The sequence below is a fragment of the Numenius arquata genome, chromosome 12, assembly GCF_964106895.1.
Source record: "Numenius arquata chromosome 12, bNumArq3.hap1.1, whole genome shotgun sequence".
Classification (NCBI taxonomy): Eukaryota; Metazoa; Chordata; class Aves; order Charadriiformes; family Scolopacidae; genus Numenius; species Numenius arquata.
In genome coordinates, this window is record NC_133587.1 from 43,240,023 (window position 1) to 43,257,812 (window position 17,790).

The following is a 17,790-nucleotide window of genomic DNA, read 5'->3' on the forward strand; positions in this document are numbered from 1 at the left end:
AGATTTCAGGAACTAAAGAAAAATAGGACTTTATGAAAACAGTGATGTAAGTATCATAATAGTGGAAACACTAGGAGGAAAGAATGACAGGGTAGAAAAAGAACAACCCATCTTTAGATTTCAATGTCATTTCTTCTTTGGAGTTCAGCAAGTAGAAGTTTTAATCTGGATCAAAAAGGTTGCTGACAAAATCAGGGTCAAATCAACTGAATGGTGACTGTCCCAATTGAGACTTTGTGGAAATTGAAATAAGTGACCAAATTAAGCAAAAATATTAGAGAAGAGTTAAAAGCATCCACGCAATGGACTTGCCTAGGATATTTTTCTGAATTGCAGGAAGCTCTCCAGTGCAGATTTGCCCTTTCAAACAACTTTGATGATGATCTGCTTCCTATGACCATGGCGGTTTGTCACCTCCAACATTTTCAACTTGAGCAAAAAGTCAAAACTTGCCCTTTCCTTGCCACTGCCCTGGTCCCGGCCTTGGGTACTGAGCCAGTTGAGTAGCTGAGACCTCCTTCTGGACCTCTACAACCACAGGAAAAGGACCCTTGAGAGCCGGATGAAGCCCTCAATCACACATCACACAAGTATAATGAGGACTGTTGAAAAAGCTTTTGCAAAATTGAGATAAGCTCCCCTTGTTGCTTCCTTTTCACCAGTGAGTTCACCGGAGTGCTTACATTTTCCATTCACCTCTGAAGAGCCCAGTAGGAAAAATGACAAACTGGAGGAGCTACCTGCATGCACCTGGGAAAAACAAACAGGGCCTGGAGATAAGAGAAAGTGGAAGAACAGAGAGATAAGGAAAAGAACCAAACACTCCTCCCTCCTCTTTTCTTCCTCTCTATTTCATCCCAGGAGCAGCAGAGTTCACAACACTCTGCTCTCCAGCCCCCACTTCAAGGGCAGGGTTGTAGGCATTAGTTTCCTGATGGACCTCTGTTATTCATGTCAGCAAAGTGAGGTCTTCCATGTCTTCTAAAGACATCAGCCCTGTTAGCCTGGATGTCCATGTTCCACAGGATCCAATGCTGAAGCTGAAGAGTCCCAGGTCTGTAGGTTTCTTTGGTAGGACATGCCATGGGAATTTTGAGCACCAAGAACAGATTGGTCCCTGATCCAGCTGACAAATACCAAGCCACGGAGAACAAACGAAATGGAAGTCAGCCCTCAGCCCCACTGCTGAGCTGAAAGACAAGGATGCAAAGGGATGAGTGGACATCCCTACAAAGAGATAGGCATGTGCTACAACAACTTGCAAAGGTCCTCGTCATCATGGCTTACAAAGCTGGGCTTGAAGGTCCAAGGGTCTGTCCCCAGCAGCAGCCTGCATCACCCATAATGCTTTTGCCTACTCAAAATATCAGCCCATGTCACTCCTGGTCTGAGGGCAGCAGTGCCTCTGTGCTGCCTTAAATACCTGTTTTGTTCTACCCTGGTGTGAAGAGGTTTCTGTGAAAGGCTTTATAAGTGGAAAGAAACACTCTGCAAATCCCAGTGTCTCCTGCACTACTTTTAAAATTATTCCAACCTTAAAGACACTCTCTAAGGAAAAAGGCATGTTAGGTACAGAAGAAGAATCAGAAGAAGAATCCACCTGTTACATGAGGTGGTGTTAGGAGGGCTGTGATCCAGCTCACAGAATGCAATATGTGAATGTAGATGTTTCCATGCCGGTACCTGTGTGTTCTGGATGTCTCAGCTCCCAGCCCAGACAAGGTAGACATCCATGGTACAACTCAGCTGGGAAAGCATAGGTATGTAGAGCCATTGGAGGTGCCCTCAGATACCCCATCCCTGGAGGTGTTCAAGCCCAGGTTGGGTGGGGCATTGAGCAACCTGGTCTAGTGGGAGGTGTCCCTGCCCATGGCAGGGGGGTTGGAACTACATGATCTTTAAGGTCCCTTCCTATCCAAACCATCTGTGAGAAACTGGATTCTATGCCTAGCTGGCTTTCATCTTCCATTTCAGGGGAACACAGAGGTGTGCTCCCTTATCTTCTCCACCTCATCAGGGAATCTGATTAAATCATTGTCTAAGGCAGAGGTGGACCAAGATGTGAACCAAGCTGACTGAGGTGGTCCTTCAACCCAATCTTAACTCTCTATGCAAGGTTGCCCGTCCCTTTTACTATAGACTGGACTTCAGAAGGTCTCAGTGATGGGTGAGAATTGGCGGGGAGATGACCCGGGCACTTCTACACCTCCAGAAATATTCCATCTGGTTGATTCTGAGCCAGAGTGACGAGGTGGATTGGCTCCTCCATCATCCAAATCTGCTCTCCCGCCCCTGTTTGAAAATCATGACCTTTGGGACCAGAAAACGCAATGACAGCAAAATTGGCAAGTCCAACTGTCTACAGAAGGGAGTGAACTTGGCATCCTTGCACGTCTGGAAATGGAGCTGTTTATACAGGGGGAGGGGAGAGGAGAGCTGCCATGTATAAGGTCTAAAATTGATCCCTCACATTAGCATAGCGTGCTACGGAATAATGAGGGTCCTACTAACAAAGATGACATAAATAAACCCACGTTAGCTCCTTCAGAACAAGATGTTTTGCACTAGGAGAGAGCTTGTAGTCACAGGAATTACCCCAAAGCATTCTCAATTCTGTATAAGTGTGATTCACTCCAGTTACTAAATATACATTGGTATAAATCGGTAAGAATTAGACAAAAATAAAAGGAAAGATGGCCTTATGTTATTAAAATGCTGGAGTAGGAATATGGTGATTAGGAAATTTTGCGCTGCTACAGATTTTTTCTGAATATTGGAATACCCATATCACTTACTATTAACACTGCCTCCTTCTAGATCCTGTAGATACACACACACACAGACAAAACCCTCCTTTTTTCCTTCCCATTTATAAAATGAGAACACTGGTTCTACCTTCTTTATGTAGATGGCTTTTTCTGTGGGGCAAGGAATACCCTTACAAGCCAAATATCCCATTTCTGTTGTGTGCTGGCTGAGATAATTTTAATTCTGGTGATTTTGTTTTTTCAGAAAACTAAAGTTAAAAAAAAATAATGGATGTTTTCATGGACCAGTATCTTTGCTGTGGCCTAAAGGAGTTCCTTCATGTAATTGGTAGTACAGCCATGGGCTAAAGTTGCAGAAGAATCTGAAGGCATCTAAAGACCATAGAACAGCTGCTCAGCCAACGTCATATAGATCAGTTGTTTGAACCTAGGTGCCTCTTTGAAGTGCCCTGAGATATTCCCCAGGCTCTCCCACTGTCTCTAGACAGGATCATGGCTCTGCCATCCAGCTTGTGGAGATATTTCAGATATTGGTGCTTCAGGTGGCTCTGTACAACCTATTTAGACTGGACCATACCTTGGACTCTACTCACTGTATTTGGGCTCAGCGTAGTTACTAATTCCAAATGTCTAGGGCTCTTGGGGTGTCTGAGAGGACACAGAGCAGGCAGATGAGAGATGGGACCTATGGAACACTGTGGTGATGTCCTGGAACACCAGCTACAGCCCCACAGCTCCTGAAATGGCCCCAAATCCCAATGAATAAGCAGCTGAATGGAGGCCCGGGTGTCCAACCCTTACCAGGCAAAAGAGAGATTGCCAGCATGCAGCCTCTTATAGCTGGGCGTTTTAAATATTTGCTTTGGATGAGGAAAACTCCTTTGCCTGATCTAAATGCCTGCTATTTTGCTACCAAGAAACACGTCTTATCTGCTGAGTGTGGGTTCTCCCTTATAAAAACTATTACACTTTGTGTCGTGTTTAAATATCCGCTGGGACAGAGAAAGAAAGTTCAACTCATTTCAGAGCTGGAGAGTTCAAGCGTGTCCCGGGGTAGATCCTCTGCAGGATGAACTTCACCTCTGGTAGACCCTCTGCTGTGTCTCGAAAGATGAACAAGCCGACATCAGGACACGGCCCTGTAGCAGGGCTGCTGCCTCTTCGCTGAGTGTCCTGATGATTTAAGGTACAGATAAGGCACTTCAGGTTTTGTTTTTGCAAACACCACAAAAGTTTCTTCCTGTGTCTATCCCCTCAGTCAAAACATTTCATTTTGGAAATGCTCAAATAATACTATTTTTTTCAAAACCTGCTCTTTTTTTAATTTTTTTTTTTTTTTTTTTTTTTCAGTTCACACCAAAAAGGTCTGTCGGTTTTGACCCAAGCTGATGTCATGATATGTTCCGAGTTGGACAAAACTGCAATCTGGGAAAGGAAAGGGTGAGAAAGAGAGCAAGAAAGAAGAAACCCAGTCCAAGGCCACTTTTGGGCATGTAGCACTGCTCCCAGCCCCCTGGGTCTCAGCTCATATATGGGAAATATATTACCCACATAGAATAATGTGGGCACAAAGTGTTTGAGGCCACAATAAGGCATCGATGCAGTGACCAAAACTATGATATGCCTCACAGTGTGTTATTTGCTTAGCAAGCGTTTTAACCCGTAGGAGAGTAATGAAGGGATGGAGCGTTTGACCATTGGCTTTCATACCTTGCTCTTCCAGGGCCACACTGGAGAAGGCAACGGGAACAAATGTAATCCTTCAAGGGGGTTTTGTTCAAATCAGGAGCTCTGGTATGTATTAAGGACTGAGAATTGCCGTGTTTAAGCAGTGGCCTGGTTCCACTTGCTCCAGTGAATTTTCTCTGCCCCTTGTTTCCCTCTCCTGCCCTCCACCTCTGTATGCAATCATAGAATGGTTTGGGTGGGAAGGGACCTTAAAGATCATCCAGTCCTACCCCCCTGCCCTGGGCAGGGACACCTCCCACCAGACCAGGTTCCTCAAAGCCCCGTCCAACCTGGCCTTGAACACTCCCCTCCAGCACAGCACACAATCAGAGCAGGGTGTTAATAACGAACAGGCACCGTGGAATTAATGTTCCCTTCTGCAGATGTATCCCCGAGAAGCTGGCGGGGCCGCTGCAGTCTGGAGGAGCGCTGACTAGTGAAGAAGCACATTTTTTCCCTCTGCTAATAAGACCCCAAGCCACAATTGAGCAATGGAGCAATTATGTTCTTTAAGATGAAATTCTGACTCATGCAAAGGAGTCTTAAAAAAATCACTTTTTTTTTTTTTTTTCTTTCCTGTGCTCTGCCAAAAATCCCGTGGTGACCTTCTTTATTCTTTCCTGTTCACGGTTAAGTGGAATGACAGCTCAAGGTCAAGAACAAAAAAACAACATCATTTAAAACTATGTAGAATAAAGTGGTAAGTTTCAAAAGACCAGACATGAATGAAATGGAAGGGAATTTGTCAAATATGAAATCATGGCTGATCTCTAGTATCAGTGTAACAGAGGGGGAGCACACAAAAAAAATCCAAATTTTTCATCTTTTTCTTAGTAACCATAACAGATAGGGAGATATGAGGCTGGATCACAATTCTGGCTTTTACTAGTGCTAAACTTTAGTGATATGTTGGATTTGGTGCTGAACTTTGAATCCCTGCCTTTAAAATGTTTTAAAACTTTGGTGCACAGCCTGAGGGACTTGGGACTTGCCAGATCAGGTCAGAGTAGCAATTTGCTTCAGCTCTAACTAACCAAGGAATTACATATGTATCATCATATGCTACCATGACTTCAGATCGCGCTGGGTCAAATGAGGGATGCAAAATACTGTGGCACCTTTAACCTGGTCAAAAAGGGAAGGAGAGTCTTGGAGAAATCACGCTACTGCATTGGACACACCAGCACAAGGAGAGGAGATGGTCCAACCTGCTGCTAACGGAAATATTCTGATAGACGACATTTGTCCACAATGTCACAGCTGGGTCTGTGCTGTGGCACAAGTTGTCCGAGAGACTCCTGGGAATGCAACAAAGGAGAGAAGAGGCATAGCAGACAGTTAAACAGCTCCTCTATATCAAGACTGGCGACTTTTCCCAGAGAAAGTACTACTGGACTTTACCTTTTATTAACAGGAGAGGTCTAAGCCATGTGCAAACAGAAATGGATTTCATTTATAAAGGAAAAGTCACAAGTTTGGCAAACGTAAGATCTGGCAATCATGGAATGAACGTATCTTCCATAGCTGGGAACAGCCTTATGCTTGGAATGAGCCACTAACGAATGGTTAATTGACAGAAGCCAACAACAGAGCAACCTGTGTAAAGAATACAGCTTTCTGCTGTGGAGAACCTAAGGTCTCACGAGATCTTCACACTCGCGTGGTAGAAGGTTGAACAGACCAGGTCACGTCTAATGTTTGGTTACATTTAATTCATCCATCCTTTTCTCTTAGAATTATCAAGCAAGAGTTAAGGTCTAGAAATTTGATGACTGATTTTGAGAAGGAGACTGTACCGAAAAGCGACAATGCTCTGCAGGAGGGTTTGATAAGGCCGTGCCAAACAGCAGCCTGAGCAGACATCTTCTCATGGTACCCACAAGGAAGCAAGCAGCCAGGAATGAACTGAAACTGGGGCATCCACAGAGAGACAAAAAGGTATAGTAGGGAGGAAGGGATATTGCCCTGGCAATGCTGGAACTGCACAATACCCTGAAAAAATTAACTAATAATCTCATACAGGGCTTGATGACCTAGAGACGTCTCACACTGGAGAGTCAGAAGAGATTTAGGTAGGTGAGCAAAACCCTGAGGATACCAGCAGAACAAAGTCACTACCAGAATGGAAATAAGACCTACCCAGTGAGGTGGTACAAACAGGGAGAGTCTGAAGCTCAGCCCACTTGAAATATGGTACATATCTCAGGACTTTTTTGAAGGGGACCCAGTTTCATGGTGTTCATGGGATTGTCTCCTTAGAACATTGTATCAGACTTTTTTTTCAAAATTACTTCAGCTTTAGGAAGTTCCTCGGAGTTCCTTATCGAGGCAGGGAAGCTGTTGTTAACCGCTGGGGTTCCAGTGGGTGAGACTTAAGAAGTATATCAGAGTTATACAGGACCAATAAAATTCTTATGCGCAGCAAATGACTACTTTGCAGCTTTTAACATCTCCTGCAGCCTACCCAAGGTCCTCTCACTTTCTTAGTGTTTACTTTTTCTATCACCCTTTGGAGGCTGCCAGAAAAGAACAAAAGAAATTTTAAAAGACAGAGAAAGAGGAAAGAAAGAAAAGGAATATTAATGGAAGGAAAAATACTAAAAATATTAGCAGGTGTTTACAATCACATGGGGCGTAAACCTCCCAAGTTGCTTCTGCAAATTGCTTGACATTTTTTATAGGGCAATTTTGGGGGGTACAGATCTCTGAAGTGATGGAGTTCTATGACTTGGATGGTTTTGGCACCAGAGTTTTTTTGAAAATTATCCTTTTTGTTGGATAGGGTGTTTTCAGTGTCTGCAAACAGTATATTTGACCATGTTTTGTGTTCAGTGAGAAAATTTACTTCTGTTGAGCAATAAAAACCTGTTCCCTATGACAAAGCCTCTCTGATTTCCAGAGCAATGATAGATGTAAATTTGCTTCCAAGCAACAAAGGATGATTTGAACCAAATCATGAACCAAAAGATTACATGGGATTTTAGTCTGGAGCTATGTATGGATTTTGGGGATAGTCTGAACCTCTTGCAAATCAAGCTGCACCAGTTTTAAAAGCTATTTCGCTTAGCTGTGAATAACCTTCCAATGAAGATTATTGTTGCGAAGTACCATGTCTGACAGCTTAAACTAAGTCAAGTAACTTTGCACTGAAGCACATTTAATAGTGGTCGGTTGGTCTGATCCCTCCCTGTCCTGTTGTAAATCCGCTCTGGCAAGATTCACATGAACACATCGTTCATGCGTCAGTGAGTTGTGATGCCCGAGGTTGGGACATCTGGGCCCGGAGTGGGTTGCAGAGCCCTGATTTAGGTGACTGTAATCTCTAGGAAGTGCCTGGGCAGAGATTTTGACTATTTCTTTTTCCTAATCTGAGAAAGAAAATAGAAAACACCTACTGAAATTGTGGAAAAACTTTGTGAGAAGGGTTTTAGCTCCTAAATGGCAAACTGGTTTAAAAAAAAAAAAAAAAAAAAAGGAAACTTCTGAAAGAGGGGAAAAAAAATAAAAAAAAAAAATCAATGTTTATGGTTTGTTGAAAACCAAACTTGCTTCATAATATCTAATCAAAGAAACATTTTCCCATCTAATTAAGATTTTAGCTGAAAATGTCATTGGCTGACATTTTTTAATGTTTTAAGTCAAGAACAGTTCAAAAACATATATTCCTTTCCCTTCTCCCCCACAGAAAATACTTTTACAAGAAACACCAAAATTGCCATTTTCCAAAGAACATTGCTATTTTGAAGAAAATATCCTTTAGAGTGGGAGCGTTTTTCTTTAGATAAACATTGACCAGTCCCGCTGACTGACACCAAGTTGTTCTGAACACCGTGTTACGTACACCTTTTGCTTGAGATCTCATGCAATTCTCAAAGAGCAGTCACAGCAATTTCTCGTTGCCTAAATTCCTTTAGGTAGTTCAGTGCTAAATACAGGGAGAGACTAACCAAGGAGCTGTGACTCTTCTGAATCTTGTTCTTCTCCTTTGTAAGGCATTGACAGCTCAAGGTGATCATCGCTGCAACACAATGGATTCTCATCCAGCTGTACGCGGTGCTGTGCACATCTCTATTGTGAAAAATGTGCCGTCACCTTGCTGATAAAATGCCTTTCTTTACTTTTCTTGACTTCACTAATAAAGTAGAAGTACTGCGGGTGTGAAAAATTTCTTATTACCTCTGGCAAGTTTGCAGATCCCAGCTGAGGTATATCAGGCATGTCTGCAGGTCTGGGAATCTCATTTTTGGCAGAGGGTGAGTGACAGAAATAGCCCATAAGAATCCTATTTATTCATCCCTGAAACAACCACAGGGCTAAATGATGGATGACACCCAAAAATTGCTTGCCAATCCATTGTCTGGAGTGGTACAAGACAAAGAGAGGGATGGAGGAAAGAATAGATCGCCTGCAGAAAAAAAAAAAGGAGAACACGGGCAGAGATCCACCCTTTTCCCATAGATTCTTAAACCCATGAAATATTGGTGAGAGTTGGCCTTTTCAGTTGCTTTACACCATATGTCTATACCAACTTCATCTTGGTCCCTTGAGTTTGCACCACAGGAGTGATGCTCTCAGTCCAAAACCACCCAAAAATGGGGTAACTGCCTTTAATTTCTATCTTTGTTTTTTCTTTAGTGCTTCACACAAGAATGCCTTTAGTATGGTGCTGCCATGAAGTCATTACCCTGGGCATCAGCTACGCATCTGCTGACCCAACTCCACCCGATTATCACATCATAAAAAGGAGAGTTCCTCCTGAATGGAGACCGGCTGCCACTTCCCAAAACACACACACACCTTGGGAAGGGAATTGAAGGGCTGCCCATCAAAGGCCACGCACAGCTACGCTTCGCTTCAGAGTGGGGAAAAAGAAGCAATGCAGCTGGGAAAAAAAAAAAAAAAACAAAGACAGTAAAGGCATGAACAAAGCAAGTGAGATCCTTCAGTCTTTGTGCTATTCGCCAGTAGCGCTGTGCTCTCTCTGCTGGCGACGCAGCCGCTATATTCACTGGTGTCCTTGGGATTGGAGTATCCCAAGGCACCAGAGTTAAATCCAAGGACATGCTGATTTACAGCAATTTCCCAACATCCTGGGTTCAACGCACTCTCCTCTGTAACAATCTGTCCTTGACCACGGCTTAAAGAGGGAGCCTCGAGAGTCCTAAATTCAGAAAACACGTATCTCTTCCTTCCACTCAGCCTCTACACATCCTCTCCAAAGCCTTTCCACCCCTCTGAGGTGGGTAAGCACTTCTCGGGGTGAGTCAAGCTTGCAAAATGCAACCCAAGAAGAGAGGAAACAGATTGGGGCTGGGAGCCACAGTGTGTTGTAACCAAGAGAATAAAAGTCCTACGGCCCCACCCAATGCCAGCCATTCTCCTATATCCTTAGGGCGGCATGTTTTTTTCCACATACTGTTCAATTTATTATTTGCCAGTTCCAAGTATAGCAAATTCACAGAGTGAGAAAAATCTCGTTTTGAGTTGGTTTTGGCTCCTCTCTTGCAGTTGGACTCATTTGGAACAAGGTCTTTGTACTTTATTACAGCAAATGCCCACAGGTTATTATTTCGGAGAGCCATTAGGGAAAGAAGTCCAAGTAGAGGGGGGCAGTGGGCTGAAGGGGGGCCAGAAGAAAAGGCGCAAAGCTTCTGAAATGCATCATTTTTCACCTTGCCATAAAAACAAATGGCGGAGAGAACCTGAGCTAATAAACACCCATTGAGAACAGGGTGATATTCCCCCCCCCCCCCCCCCCTTTGGCTTTGACCACTGGGGTTTTTTTCACCTTTTTTTAAACACATGTAAATCATAGAAAAAAAAAAAAGTTTTTATTCAAGCTTACAAAGAAATACCTTGGGCCAAATTACTTTAAAAGAAAAAAAAAAAAAAAAAGAAGGCTTGTGAAAATTTTGCATGGATATGGCCAGATCAGATAAATAGGCAGATAGATAGGACTGGAATCATGGACCTGCATTTCAGATGTCATCTTCTGCAAGGCGCTGTACAGGCACCACTCAGCCTATTTATGGGGATGGCCATATAAAAGGCAGATCAGAACCAATATCAAGATATTGGTTAAATCAATAGGATTGTTCTTCTCTGGGTACAATGTGTCTCCAATCTTTCCTTGACTGTTTTTCTCTACATCAGCATTTAGAGACCAAGAACGCGGCACATGCCAATCCACTATTTCTAGATGATTTGATAATGCTGTTATACAGGATTTCATTAAACTTATCTTTGTCAAAACACAAGTTTTTTGTCAGTTATGCCACAATTAGTCAGAAGGTGGGACTGATTTTCAAAGTCAGAAATAATTTCCTGGGTTTCTGTATTATCAATGGTGAGAAATAACTCTGTCATAGCATAAGCCCCAGAACCTAAAAGTTCTGAGTCTAACCTCGGAGTTAGAAGTCTAACTTTACATGTTTAAAATTAGTTGAGGAGGATACCACACTACTGAGTCATGTTCAAGTCATTACTTTTTGTAGAATGGATATTCTGGATGGATTTAACTCAGAAATGGGACACTGCATCCCTTGTTCAGTCAGGTCTCCACCCATAAATCAAACAGAGGTTTGAGGTGGTATAATCAATCATTTTATTCAGACATAAATATTTGAGATGATAAAGTATGGGGCTTTTTTGGATGACTATAATCTACAGTTAAAGGGTCAAAATTCGTATAAATCTTTTCTGCAACAGAAAATATTTTTCCAAAGTTATAGTATTAAAGCTTTTGTGAAAAGCTCTTTTCAATGACATTTTAATAGTTGATTTTTTTTCTACATTTTAAATAACAAAAGTAAGGAAAAAAAGCTTTTTCCCCTCAACACACTGCCTTTTCTCCTTTTTTCTGAAGATAAATAATACAAGACAGCCAACACCAGGCTTCTAACACTCTAATAAAAGAGTAGGGGGTTGGGAAAGAAAGAAATATTTCAGAATTTTCTATGAAAAAGAAACAAAAAATGAAAAAATAGAAGAAAAATAAAAAAATATTAAGCTCAGTAATTTTAATGAAAAAAAAAAATCTCACTTTTGGCCTACTCAGTTCTACATTAATTTCAATCAAGGGAGGCAATCAGCCAGCAAATCTGAGCAAACATGTCTCTAACCAACATTGTCCTGATGAATAGCATTGTCAGGATGTGTAAAATCATCTATTTTCTTAAACAGGAGGAATTATGAGCAAAAATGAAAACCAGCTCCAAGCGCAGACAGAAAGGCACGTGCCCTCCCTAGTTCCAGCTTTATCCCGTTCATTAACGGCCGTGACCTGCTGTAACTCCACCCCACGGTGATACCAAGTGTGGGATTCGTAGGATGAGTTGTGGGCTTCACCTCATCCAGTAGCAACCATATAAACAAGGATCAGATGAATCATGCCCTAAAAGTTCCTATTCCTCCCCAGCGACCATAAAGGGACCCCCAAGAGACGATTTTCATAGCGTTAGTGGAGATGAATGGGAGATGAGGGGCTGAGTCCAACGCAACAAATATCCATATGGTGGCTTGTGACGTACTGAGAACAGATGGATCGGTGAGCGATTTACAGATGTCATAATGATCCCAACCCCGTAATGAAGTAATATTATCCCCAGTTTGCAGATGAGGAAATCGAAGCCCAGGGAAGTGTAGAGCCCAGTCCAATTTCCGGTGAAGCCAAATTGTTTGTCTGTCGTTACCCATGATGAGGAAAAGCTGGGAATATAACACAGGGGGTTTGAGCCCCATCCTGATACAGAGAATCCCAGTCATAAACTGTACGGTTAGACATGGGACCTGGAGCTGATGTGGAAAGTCTCCCAGTTGGCTGTGCAGCCTGCTGCATCCCAGTAAATAAGCTTAGCACATCCTTCCGACTTTGGTTTTGCTGAAGCTCTAGGGAAGAGCCTCTGGTTCTCTTGTGTCTTGCTGCCCATGGGTTCGGTTCTTCGGGGAGATCCCAGAAAGCAAAATAGCGGATGGTCAAGAGAATTTCTGCTATCGTGTGTCACATCACTGACTGTTCAGGGAGTACCTTGGTTTGTACCTTTTCTTCCTTTGCTACAGGACATGCTCCCGAGACGTGGAACCACTGGTCCAACCTCATGGATGGTGGACCCAATGTTTCACAGAAGCATTGCAATTTCTGTGCATATGTCAGTTGAGTCCATTGCAAATTTTCCCAGGTAACATCCTCCCAGCCCCAAGGGATCTCCAGAAATGGGTATTTTGCTGCAGCTCATGTTGCCAGCGTGATTTGTTCATTTGTTTCTGTTCACCATCTTTCTCAAGGGCAAACTGGGAATCAGCATGTCAGAGCTGGGTGAAGTGGTGGCTGCTTGTACCTATCATCTTTCACAAAAGCACAGGATCACAGCATGGTTGGGGTTGGAAGGAACCTTCAGAGATCACTTAATCCAACCGTCTGCCAAAGCAGGGTAACCCAGAGCAGGTTGGACAGAATGTATCCAGGCGGGTTTGGAATATCTCCAGAGAAGGAGACTCCACAACCTCTGTGGGCAGCCTGTTCCAGTGCTCCCAAGGGCTTCACAAGCCATTTCCTGGTCCAGGTAATCCCAAACCCAGAGGAGAGGCTCTGGATCAGCAAGCACTATAGAAGCTGAACACAAAATGCTCCCTTCTCCAAAAGGACCCATCCAGCCCACAGATTGTTACCACAATGTCCTTGAGAAAGGAGATTGTTGAGGGTGGGATTCAGGCTGGATGAGTTGTCCTGGATGTCCCCAGATGAGTTAAGAGCGGGGTATCTAGCTTCAGAGCATGGAGACTCCTTTCATGGAACATCTGTGCATGATGTATAAAAGTAAAGCTGCTAAAAGACACCAAAAGCACAGTGACAATGCCAAGCTACACCAATAGCTCTGAACGGATAAGCCACGTGGTGGATCTCCTGTTGCTGCAGCACCCAATAAAACGTGGGCTAACGCACTGAGCCATGGTTTGATGGTGGAAGGCAGCAGCAAGCACCAAATCAACAGGAGTGAACTGGCCTGGATTAAAAATATTCAGGTGGGTTAACTGTGCACAGGCTCCTTTTTCCTGCTGTCTGGCCCTTTACAGTTGGCAGATGGCATGGTTTGGACCAGGCTGACCAACGACAAGACAACAGATACTCTCCCCCACCTCTCACTCCAAGGGAAGGAAGAAGAGCAATAAAGAGATTTATGAGTTTAGAAAAAAACCTAAACTGCTTTGATAAAACGGTAATAATAAAATAAAAATAAGACAGTGAAATGTATACAGTTTATATAAATATATACAAAATTATATCAAGTTACCAGGAAGATGTCATCAACAGGCACTGGGGAAGTTCCAGACTGGTCTCAGTGACAAACGAGAACCAGATTCCAGAACTCACTGAGAGAGATCAAAGGCAGACAAACTCACAAAGTTCTCCTCATTGAAGAAGAATCCTTGAAGAGACACTGAAAAAGAGGAGGCAGCTTGACCCACTTTGCTCCCTCAGCTTTTATACTGAGCGTGGCAGATGGGATGGAATATCCTATTGGTCAGTTGGTGGGTCACCTCACCTGTCCACTTCTCTCCACAGGTGCAAACCCTCCATGAAGTAAACAACCAAGTCAGCTGACCCGGATTGCCACAGCAATAAGTATAAGCAAGAGCCTCTGTCACTGAAGGGAAAGTTCATTCTGTTCTGCCCTGAACTAGGACAGTGGAGAAGTGACCTAAGAGACGGAGCAAGCTGTGGGTCCCAGCTGATTGTGAATGTAATCATGGAATGACCCAGGTCGTTAGGTATTTCCTACCTTGGGTCAGCATTGTACCACTGAGGCACCTGGCTATGGGGGATCCACTGGTAGCAACCGGAACCGCAGCTTTAGCTTCATGGTCTGATTTTTTTTCTGCCCACGCTGAGCTCTGTGCTGTCAAGCTCCTTTGCTCCATCACTGCTTGAGCCAGCTGATACACATTTCCCGTCCTCGTGGCTGCAGCGTGGGGTGCGGGTTGATGTTACACTAAATCTGATGTAAATTGCTCCTGTGAGCAGCGACCATTCCCCTCCTCCTTCTCCAGCAATATGGGTTTGATACTCTCAATTTTGATACTCCAGCAATTGTGCAGCCACGTGATAAATCAGAGAAACTGGCGGATCTGACAGAGAACCGAGGAGGTCCACAGCAGATCAGTTCATCGATCGCATTCACCTCTTGGCTGTGCAATTAGTAGGTCCAGCACAAGGGAGGGAAAGGGAATATGTGGCTGGGGCTGTGGGAAGGAGTGAACAGGCCATTCCCTCCACTGCCAAATTAAGTGTGACATGAAACCTCTGGTTTCACAATGGTTTAAATGGTCTAAGGCCGTGGGGATGCTTCTTCCCCCCTTCCCCTCTTAATTCTACCACTCAGTGCTACCACTCAGGTGGCTGCAGGATGCTCTGGATCAGGTTCTTGATGTGGATGGGAGTTATTTATTTTTTTTTTCTCCTGGCTAATGTTGCAGCGGGGTCAGTTCTCCCATCTGGCTCCCCCCACAACTGAGCAAGGTCTTTACCCCCTCACATCTGCTGAAGGGCAGTTGGGGCACAGGACCTCTTGGTGCCATCTGCCAAGGTGTCACCACCTTCTATTCAGCCTCCCTTCCTCCTCCTTACCTCCACCATCCTGGCTGAACCGGACATCAGACTATTCAGGGAGTGGCCTCCCGTCGATTCAAGCTGAATTAGGTTAGATTAAATTTTGCATTTTTGGTTTTTCAGTCATTCAGACAAATATAATGTTATTCTCATCTGTTTAGCTCCAACATTATTATGGGCTTTTCAATGGATTCCATATTGCGCCCTCAGTTATGACATTAAACCAGCCAGCTCCAAACCACAGGATGATTGAAACATTCTGCTTCAGCTGCATGTTCCAGCTCACGTCAAGCCAAGTTACTTTAAATATATCAAAATTCATGGGATGCATAAAGAATGCAGGTCAAACAGAGTTACAGAGATCTGTGACTGATAGGAGTGGCGTTCAAAGAATGTCACGGGGGGTGGGGAGGGTGGGTGGGAGACGGTACCCGTTCTTGCTTTGTGAATTTAAAATAAAAGGAAATCAAATCAAATCAAATAAAATTAATTTAAAAAGATGTGATGAGACAGATCTTAGTACATACAATAGATTTGGAGTTAATCCAGGTTACCTGGAAGAACCTGGGCAAATATGTCTTTGACTTCTAAGTTTGCCTGTCGAACGTGGTGAGTCCATGACCTCCAAGACAATGTTTGAACAACTTCAAGGCCCAGCAATGTCTGGAAGACAGGACCAAGCAAGTCTACAGACCTGCAGGTGTCCGTGAAGCAGTATAATAAGGGGATGCATTGCTTTCACTTCCCAGTCTCTTAAAAAAGCAAGGCCAGGAGAAATGCAGTATAATTTGGGACTGGAACCTACAGGTCTAGGACCTTTGAAATTAGGGACTACACAGACTGGGAGTATGAGACCACAGGACATGTTTTCTGAATGGCTGTTTTTTTTATTTAAAATTCCCCAGTCTGAAAATTGTTACTGGAATATATCTGTTTTCCTCAACAGAAAACCTCAACCAACCAGTACCGTAAAGTGCTTCTTAAAATACTGCAAGAAATACAGAGTTGTGTTTCATCAATGTTGAACCGTCAGCTTTGGGTGAATGAAGTTTTTGAAAAAGAGTACTAAAACCCAAATGCCACCCCAGATTTGGAAAATCATTCTGGATTTCTTGGGAAATTCTTTTATAATAAATGTTCTCATAGCACAGTTGCACGTTTTCATTTCAGGTCACACATTTGACTGTCAGGAGAAAGGAAAATCAAGTTGTAGGAATAGCTGTGCATTAGTTCCGCTGAAATAACCGAAGAGTCTGGTTTTGTGTCCTGTTGAGCTCCCCGTCACTCTTTCTGCGACTTGCTCTATTACAGTGTTTATTCTGATCGATCTGAGCGCATGCAATCCTTTGCAGCTTTGCTGGATTCATTCAAGGCATCAGAAGTGATTTTTTTTTGGCCAGTGTAAACGATACTAACAGTGAGCTTCAACCCATTTGATGTGGTTTCAGTATTTCTGTAAACCCACAGGTTTTTTATTTTTTTAATAAGAGTGAGAAATTTAAAAGTGAGTGTAAATGTATATTGCGTTTGCAATAATAGCTGGGAATTAGTCTGACTCTATTACATCAGCCTGAAATATTAATTTTTCAGAATTCTGAGCTCCCTTTTGACTTTGAGGCCAAGCCTTTGAAACACTGCGTGCACCGAACTTTGATTAGATCTGGATCCCTTGGGCGACATTTGCACCATCTATCCTTTCTGCAGCAGTGCTGAGCTCCTCCGCTTGAATTCCAAAGTCTGATTCTGCAATATCTAGATGCTCAGGGTCTGATTATCTCAGTTAAGTTCTAGGTTTAGGGCTGTAGGCATCCTCTGCTCTTCTGTAGTCAGTGGTGAGAGACAGCTGAGACCAGAGGAAAGTCTTCCCTCTGCAAATTGGGCTGAATTTCCCTCTGGAGCTGCTAATCTCTATCCACTGACTACGAAATAACCCTAATGTGACCACAATTATCATGTAGATGCCTCAAATACGTGTCTACAGCGAGGTGGGATCCACTCGGATGTAAGGAAGAGCCATAGCAGCCTTCCAGTAGCTAAAGAGGGCCTACGGGAGAGATGGGGAGGGACTCCTTGTGAGGGAGTGAAATGATAGGACGAGGGGTAATGGTTTTAAACTGAAAGAGGGGAGATTTAGGTTAGATATTAGGAAGAAATTCTTTGCTGTGAGGGGGGTGAGACCCTGGCCCAGGTTGCCCAGAGAAGCTGTGGCTGCCCCATTTCTGGAGGTGTTCAAGGCCAGGTTGGATGATGCTTTGAGCAACCTGGTCTGGTGGGAGGTGTCCCTGCCCAGGGTAGGGGGTTGGAAGGGGATGATCTTGAAGGTCCCTTCCAACTCTAACCATTCTATGATTCTATGATTCCCGATGTCAAGGATCGTTGCCCTTTATGCAGAACCTGGCCCAGTAAGACCCTTCTGACCTGCAGAAAGGGCAGAAATTAATACCTCTGGGGATGGAGGTCTCAGAAAGCGATGCTGAAGCACCATCAGACCAGGCATTTCACCTCCTGCACTTTTTCACCTCTGGCTCCACACTCTTGGCCTCCCATCTGCCCCCGTCCCGCCCAGCTGCAGCCCACGGTTATGAAGTGATGGAAGAGAGCTGGTGTGGAAACTCTTTTCTCATGTACCTGGAGACCAGCATAATTTCATATTAGAAGCTAAAATTAAAATCCTATTATAATAAAAGT